Source organism: Primulina huaijiensis, chromosome 14 (genome assembly GCF_012295235.1).
Source record: "Primulina huaijiensis isolate GDHJ02 chromosome 14, ASM1229523v2, whole genome shotgun sequence".
Taxonomy (NCBI): Eukaryota; Viridiplantae; Streptophyta; class Magnoliopsida; order Lamiales; family Gesneriaceae; genus Primulina; species Primulina huaijiensis.
In genome coordinates this window covers 7757396-7765415 of record NC_133319.1, presented here as the reverse complement: position 1 = coordinate 7765415, position 8020 = coordinate 7757396, and the positions used below count along the sequence as shown (strand labels likewise).

Sequence of the window (8020 nt, the reverse complement as noted above, 5' to 3'; positions counted from 1 at the left end):
CTGCAATCTGTGCTGTCAGTGCCAAAACCTGTGCAGTAAGTGATGTGATCGGGTCTACGGCATACAATCCAGCAGGTTTCCTTGATCCAGATCTCTCACTCGGCCACTGATAACTGTTAATGTTCATCTGTTCAAGCAGTTCATAAGCCTCATCAGGTGTTATAGAAAAAATAGTACCTCCGGCGGCTGCATCCACGTTCCCTCTAGTTGGCCCATCCAAACCATTGTAAAATAACTCGATTTGTACCCAATCTGCATATCCATGATTCGGACACTTCCTGAGTAATTCTTTGTACCGCTCCCAAGCTTCATATAACACTTCGAGTTCCCTCTGCCTGAAATTGGTGATCTCTATTTTCAGCTAAGCAGACTTGGTAGGAGGAAAATACTTTGACAGGAATTTTGTAACCAAATCCGCCCATGTAGTAATACTTCCCAAAGGTAGAGATTGGAGCCAACTCCTTGCTTGATCCCTAAGAGAAAACGGAAACAAGCGCAATTGAATAATTTCATCAGAAACACCGTTAATTTTTACCGTGTCCGTGATGTCTAGAAAAGTTCTGAGGTGAAGATGGGGATCTACAGTGACTGCTCCTCCAAATTGGTTCTGTTGAACCATGTTAATGAGTGCGGGATTTAGCTCGAAGTTGTTAGCAGCTATGGTTCCGCGAGCTATTTCAGAGTAGTGAGCGTTAATGACAGGACGGAAATGTTCTCGGATTGGCACCTCTCTCGGGAGTTCATTCTGATTATCTCTGTTTTCAGCCATTGCTTTAATCTCCTCTCTTCTTTCCTTCCTTAATCTCCTGGCAGTTTTTTCGATTTCCGAATCAAAAATCAGCAAGTCGGGATTTTGATATTTTCGCATGCACTGCAAAACAGAAAAGATTATAAATTAACAAGATAAATAAATAAAATAAAATCTAAATTAAAGTCAAGACTAATTAGTAACGATATTAATATGCAATTAAATAGTTTACTCCCCGGCAACGGCGCCAAAAACTTGTTGTGTATTTTCACTACCGCAAGTGTACGGTGTCAAGTTTTAGTACTAGTTTACGTACAGATATCGATCCCACGAGGAGTAATTATTTAAAACTGTATATTAAGTACCATAATTGACATAACTCAACTTTATTTAGAAAATCAAATAGTGAGTTTAAAATATATTCAGAGAAAACAATGAATTATGTAAATCTTATGCACACAGTCGAGATTCAGCGAGTAAAGCAGTCTAGAGATATGATTTCGTCGAGTCTCCCCTATGCTAAATTAAAATTGACTAACAATTAATTAAATTGTATCATGTTTACTAACCAAGAACTTGCAATTTTCCTATTCCCTTTTTCAAGTGATAAATAGAACTGTAGTACCTATTACTGATTTTAATATATATATTCAAAATCACGTAACACGTAATAAATGTAACCTAGGTTCTTTTCATGGATTCACCAAATTTATACATCTTTTGCACGTTATAAACATCTGACGATGCGATTCCCCCTGTCCTAATCTCAATCCTCTCTGTCGAGTGTTAGATCTCAATTATTTAATCAACCGAATTATGGACAGTAATTCAAAAGCATTAACAACAAGAAATCACAAATAAACACGATGAATTAATTAACTGAAAATTCAAAACGTCAATAACATAGGATCGACACCGACTACGTCAATCTCTAGAAATTAAAATTAGTTCATACTCGAATTTAAATCAATACAAAACCTGTTTATGATCATTAAAAGCGTAAAAGTAAAGAACCGAATTAAAAACGTGTTGACGAAAGATGAACGCGCGTCTCCGTGTCCAGATCCAACGTCTTCTATCTCTGTTCTTCGTGTTTCGTCCTCCGTTGGATATCACTTTTTTGCTTCTTTTCTCTGTTAGGTCGGCTGTGTTGTAAAATTTCCGAATGCCCTTCAAAACCCACGCCGAAACCTATTTAATTCTGAGAAATCGCGCCGCGCGCATATGCGCGCACCTTTTTGTCTTTCAGGGCATCCACTCCTCGGCGCGCGCACATGCACGCCCTTGCTCCGCGTATATGCGCGGAGTCCTCTATTCATGTCCTTTCTTCCGCGCGCATATACGCGCCACTGACTGGCGCATATGCGCGCCCTTCTCTAGTTTTCATTGCATCTTCAATACTCTCGCGCGCATATGCGCGCCACTGATTCGCGCATATGCGCGAGTCTTGCTGTCTTCAGAGAAGGGCACTTGCTCAAAATCTTCTTCTAAGCGCCATTTTTCGTTCCTTTTCATGCCCATGTATCGTCTTACCTAGGTTCCTGCAATCACACCAAAACTAACAAAAACGCATAATTCTGCCCAAGAAAACTAACAATCTAACTGAATTATAAGGGTAATTTAAGTGCACAAAATGCACTTATGACCTATAAATAGAGCCCTTATGCTAGCTTGAGAATCATCATATCCGATTATAAAATATAGTTTGCGTGCATAAAAGTTCTAAGTTTAATATATTTTCTTTCCCAACTATGAGTGAGGATTTTAGTTTGAATCAAAAGTAAGCTCATGGCAAGCTAAATTTATTATGTCAAGGTGAAGATGATGAATTTTTGGTGAAGTAAGATTGTTTATATTTTGTATATTTTTTCTATATTTTTATTTAGCTAACTTCTTTGTATTGTAGGTACAAAAATGAAATATTTGTTGTTATCAATTTATATCAAATGCTTGATTCANCTAACTTTTATTTTTCGCATCTAACTTTTAATTTACCGCAACTAACTTTTACTTTACCGCAACTAACTTATTGAATCATATATTTCATTTCGGCAATAGCGTGGCTCTGTCGATTGTTCTAAGTGAAATATAATGATTTAATTTAACATTTATTTTATGCAATTTTATATTTATACAGTTAAATATATAATCATAGGTACCATATATAAAATATCGGTTAATTCGATATTTTTTATAGTGGAGAACTATATTATATTATGTATATGTTTAAATATTTAATTTTCTTTTTCATGGAACCATTAATTATGGTGGTTTCCATATTATATAAACCAAGAATAAATCCTTGAACCTTGACAAAATTTATAATTTGTAAACTTCGTTCTTGCATTTGGTAATCTATAAATTAATAAATTTAAACTTAAAAGAACCTCTCTGTGGATCGATCTCGTACTTACGAAATATATTACTTGTAGACAACCTACACTTGGGTGAATTATAATTTAAGTAGTACCAAGTTTTTGGCGCCGTTGCGGGGGAGGTATAAATTAAGTTATATTTGTTATTTATATTTTATTTATAACTATTGTGTTGTTTTATCTTGTATGAGTATTTGGAGTAGTAAAAAAAGTGGTAGGCTTATTCGAGTATCTGAAAATAATTTAAACATGGATGATAATTCAAATAATAAAGATCATAATAATAATAATAATAATAATAATAATCAAGAACATCATCAATTAAGAACACTTAGGCACCATATGAACCATATTAGAACTAGTGCCCTATCTTGTTTAGTTTTTCCTCCTGATGCATCTAATTTCAACTTTAAACCTCAAATTATTCAACTTTTACCAAATTTTCATGACTTAGATTCTGAAAATCCATATTTACATCTACGAGAATTTGACAAAGTTTGTATCACTTATAATGATCAAAATTGTAGCATGGATATGGTTCGATTTAATCTTTTCCCTTTTTCTTTAAAAAATAAAGCTAAAAAATGGCTACAAAATTTTAGATCGAGTTCAATACGATCATGAGAAGAAATGCAACAACAATTTCTTAAAGAGATTTTCCCTTCCCATAGAACAAAATATTTTAAAAGACAAATTACTACTTTTTCTCAAAAACAAGGAGAAACATTTTATCAATGTTGGGATAGATATAAAGAATTACTTAATACATGCCCACATTATGGTTTTGAAACATAGAGAATAGTTTCTCACTTTTATGAAGGTCTAATACCTAAAGATAGGAAAATGATAGAATTCATGTGTAATGGAACTTTTGAAGATAAAAACCCAAATAAAGCTATGGAATATTTGGATTCATTAGCAGAAAATGCTCAAAATTTGGATAATATAGGTACAATAGAACCACCAACAACTAAAATCAATAATTCAACAAATGGGGGTGGTATCTATAATCTTAAAGATGATATGGATATTCAAGCTAAACTTGCGTCTTTAGCAAGAAAAATTGAGTCATTAAAATGAAAAAGAGTGGTCAATTAAAAAGTATTCAAGAAATTATTTGTCATATTTGTGATACACATGATCATTCAACAAAAGATTGTCCAACATTACCTTCATTTAAAGAATGTCTCCATGAACAAGAAAATTATGTTAACAATCATAAAAAAAAATACTAGAGCCTTTTTCACAATCATTTAATCCTTGATAGAAAAATCATCCTAATTTTAGTTGGAGGAATGATAATAATGCACAACCTTCACAACAACATTTTCAAAATAACCAAAATCATCAAGGTTGTATTCCATATGTTACACCTCCAAGAAAAAATTTTGAAGATGTAATTCATGCATTTATCCAAAAGCAAGAGTCTATCAATATTCAAAACAGTCAATCTATGAGTGATTTGAAAGAAACTCTTGCAAAATTTGCATATGCACTTAATATTCATGAAAAAAGAAAATTTCCATCTCAATCTGAACCTAATCCTAAAAATAAAAATCAAGAATTAAATAATTATAAAATTGATCAAATAAAATCTATTATTACCCTTGTAAGTGGTAAAATAGTTAATAATCCATATAGTAATAAAAACAAGGATCATTTAAATTCAAAGAGTAAGGATGATAATCCTGATACTTTTGAGAATGATGATACCTTTACTTATAAGAATAATATGGTGAATGATAAATCATTTGGAATAGTACATGAGTCAAATAAACCTCCACCATTTCCTCATGCATTAAAAAATCATAAAAAAAAGTGATTCTGATATCTATGAAGTTTTTAAACAAGTAAAGATAAATATTCCATTATTAAACGCTATTAAACAAGTACCTTCCTATGCAAAATTTTTAAAAGACTTATGTACTGTGAAGAGAAAATTGCATGTGAAGAAGAAAGCATTCTTGGCTGAACAAGTAAGTTCTATTCTTCAAAACAATTCTAGTTTAAAATATAAAGATCCTTGTTTTCCAACAATTTCATGTATTATTGGAGAAAATAAAATTAAAAAAGCTTTGTTAGATTTGGCAGCAAGTGTGAATTTACTTCCTTATTCAGTTTATGGAAAACTTAATTTAGGAGAATTAAAACCCACTTCTGTTACTCTTTTACTTGCGGATAGATAGATCAATCAAAATACCTAGAGGTATTGTAGAAGATATGTTGGTTCAAATTGATAAATTTATATATCCTGTAAATTTTATTGTTTTGGATTCACAACCAATAGAAGTACATAACGAAATTCCAGTAATATTGAGACGACCATTTTTAGCAACTTCAAATGCTTTAATTAATTGTTGAAATAGAATAATGAAATTGTCTTTTGGAAATATGACTCTAGAACTTAATGTGTTCAATCAAGTATAAATGAAAATGAATATGATAATGAAATAGAAACAATTGTGGAAGAAAATATACAAGAAGAAAACTTAAATCAACAATCTGAAGTTTTTTTAATAGAAAGTTTTGAGTCTGAAAATAATTTTAAAGAAGATGATAATACAAAACTTGAATTAAAAGTTTTACCATTAGAATTGAAATATGTATTTCTTGGTGAAAATAAAACATTTCCTGTTGTAATTTCTTCCACTCTTCTACAAAATCAAGAAGAAGATTTAATTAAATTACTTAAAAAATATAAAAATACAATTGGATGGACTTTGAAAGATATAAAAGGTATAAATTCTTTAATTTGCACACATAGAATTCACTTGAAAGAAAATGCTAAAACATATCAACAACCACAAAGAAGGTTAAATCCACGTATGGAGGAAGTTCTTAAGAATGAAGTACTAAAACTATTAGATGCTGGAATTATCTATCCAATCTCTCATAGTAAATGGATAAGTCCAACACAAGTAGTACAAAAAAAATAAGGTATCATTGTTATAAAAAATGAAAAGGGAGAATTATTACAAGCTAGAATTCCATCTAGTTGGCGTATGTGTATTGATTATAGAAAATTAAATGATGCAACTAGAAAAGATCATTTGTCACTACCAATTTTAGATCAAATTCTAGAAAAAATCGCAGGTAATTCTTATTACTGTTTTCTTGATGGGTATTCGGGGTATTATCAAATACCTATATCATTAGAAGATCAAGAAAAAACTACTTTCACTTGTCTTTTTGGAACTTTTGCATTTAAAAGAATTCAATTTGGTTTATGCAATGCTCCGGCTACTTTTCAAAGATGCATGTTAAGTATTTTCAGTAATATGATTGAAGAATTTGTAGAAGTTTTTATGGATGATATATCTGTTTTTGAAAACTCATTTGAAAATTGTCTTAAAAACTTAAAAGAAATATTAAAAAATGTGAAGAAAAAAATCTTGTTTTAAATTGAGAAAAATGTCATTATATGGTTAAATCTGGGATTGTTTTAGGACATGTGATATCTGAAAAATGAATTGAAGTTGATAAAGCCAAAGTTGATGCTATTGCTAATTTAACATCACCAAAAACGGTCAAAGAAGTTCGATCATTCTTGGGTCATGCAGGATTTTATAGAAGGTTTATAAAAAATTTCAGCATAATATCTAAACCAATTTCAAATCTTTTAACAAAAGATACACAATTTGAATAGACTCAAAAATGTGAAAATGCTTTTAAAAAAATAATTAATCTTTTAATTACATCACCTATTTTACAACTTCCAGAGTGGTCTTTACCATTTGAATTAATGTGTGATGCAAGTAATTATGCTATAGGAGCTGTGTTAGTACAAAGAAAAGAAGGAAAACCTTATGCAATCTATTATGCTAGTAGAACCTTAAATAGTGCTCAAATAAATTATTCAACTACTGAAAAAGAATTACTTTCATTAGTATTTGCATTAGATAAGTTTCATTAGATAAGTTTCGATGTTATTTAATTTTTTCTACTACTACTGTTTACAAAGATCATTCTGCCGTAAAATATTTGTCACATAAACAAGATGCTAAGCCAAGACTAATACGGTGGATCTTACTGTTTCAAGAATTTGATATTATAATTAAAGATAAAAAAGGAAAAAAAAATGTCGTAGTCGATCATTTATCTAGAATAATGACTAAATCATCTCATAATGAAAAACCAAAAAATAAAAATTTTCCAGATGATCAGTTGTTTTATGTTACTATTGTGCCATGGTTTGCTAACATTGTAAATTTTCTTGTGACAAATAAAATGCCTTCTCATTGGAATTCAAAGGATAAAAATAAATTCTTGATAGAAGTTAAAAAATTTTATTGGGATGATCCTTACTTGTTTAAGTATTTTCCTGACCAAATTTTTCGACCATGCATACCCGACAATGAAGTAAGTAATGTTATAAAATTTTTTTCATTCTGAAGCATGTGGAGGTCATTTTTCATCCAATAAAACAGCTATAAAAATCTTACAATGTGGATTTTATTGGCCGTCTTTATTCAAAGATACGCATTTATTTTACAAATATTGTGAAAACTGTCAGAAGATGAGATCAATTTCAAAACGAAACATGATGTCTTTAAATCCAATCATAATTATTAAAATATTTGATCGTTGGAGGATAGATTTTATATGTCCATTTCCATTATCTTTTGGATTTACCTACATTTTAGTCGTTGTTGATTATGTTTCAAAATGGATTGAAGCAGTTGCATGTAGAACTAATGATCATAAAGTTGTAATAAAATTTTTAAAAGAAAATATTTTTAGCCGATTTGGAATATCTAGAGCAATAATTAGTGATGGGAGAAGTCATTTTATAAATAAATCATTTTCATCTTTGTTAAGAAAATATAGCATTACACATAAAGTTTCTACCCCATATCATCCTCAAAGTAATGGTCAAGTTGAACTTACAAATAGAGAA

General features: G+C 30.5%; 1 non-coding gene across 1 annotated transcript; it reads left to right on the top strand.

Moving 5' to 3' along the window:
* The first annotated feature begins 257 nt into the window (after positions 1-257).
* On the top strand, positions 258-364 carry LOC140958153 (small nucleolar RNA R71). Its single transcript, XR_012171748.1, has one exon. It is a non-coding gene; the product is annotated as a small nucleolar RNA R71 (small nucleolar RNA).
* Positions 365-8020: the final 7656 nt, after the last annotated feature.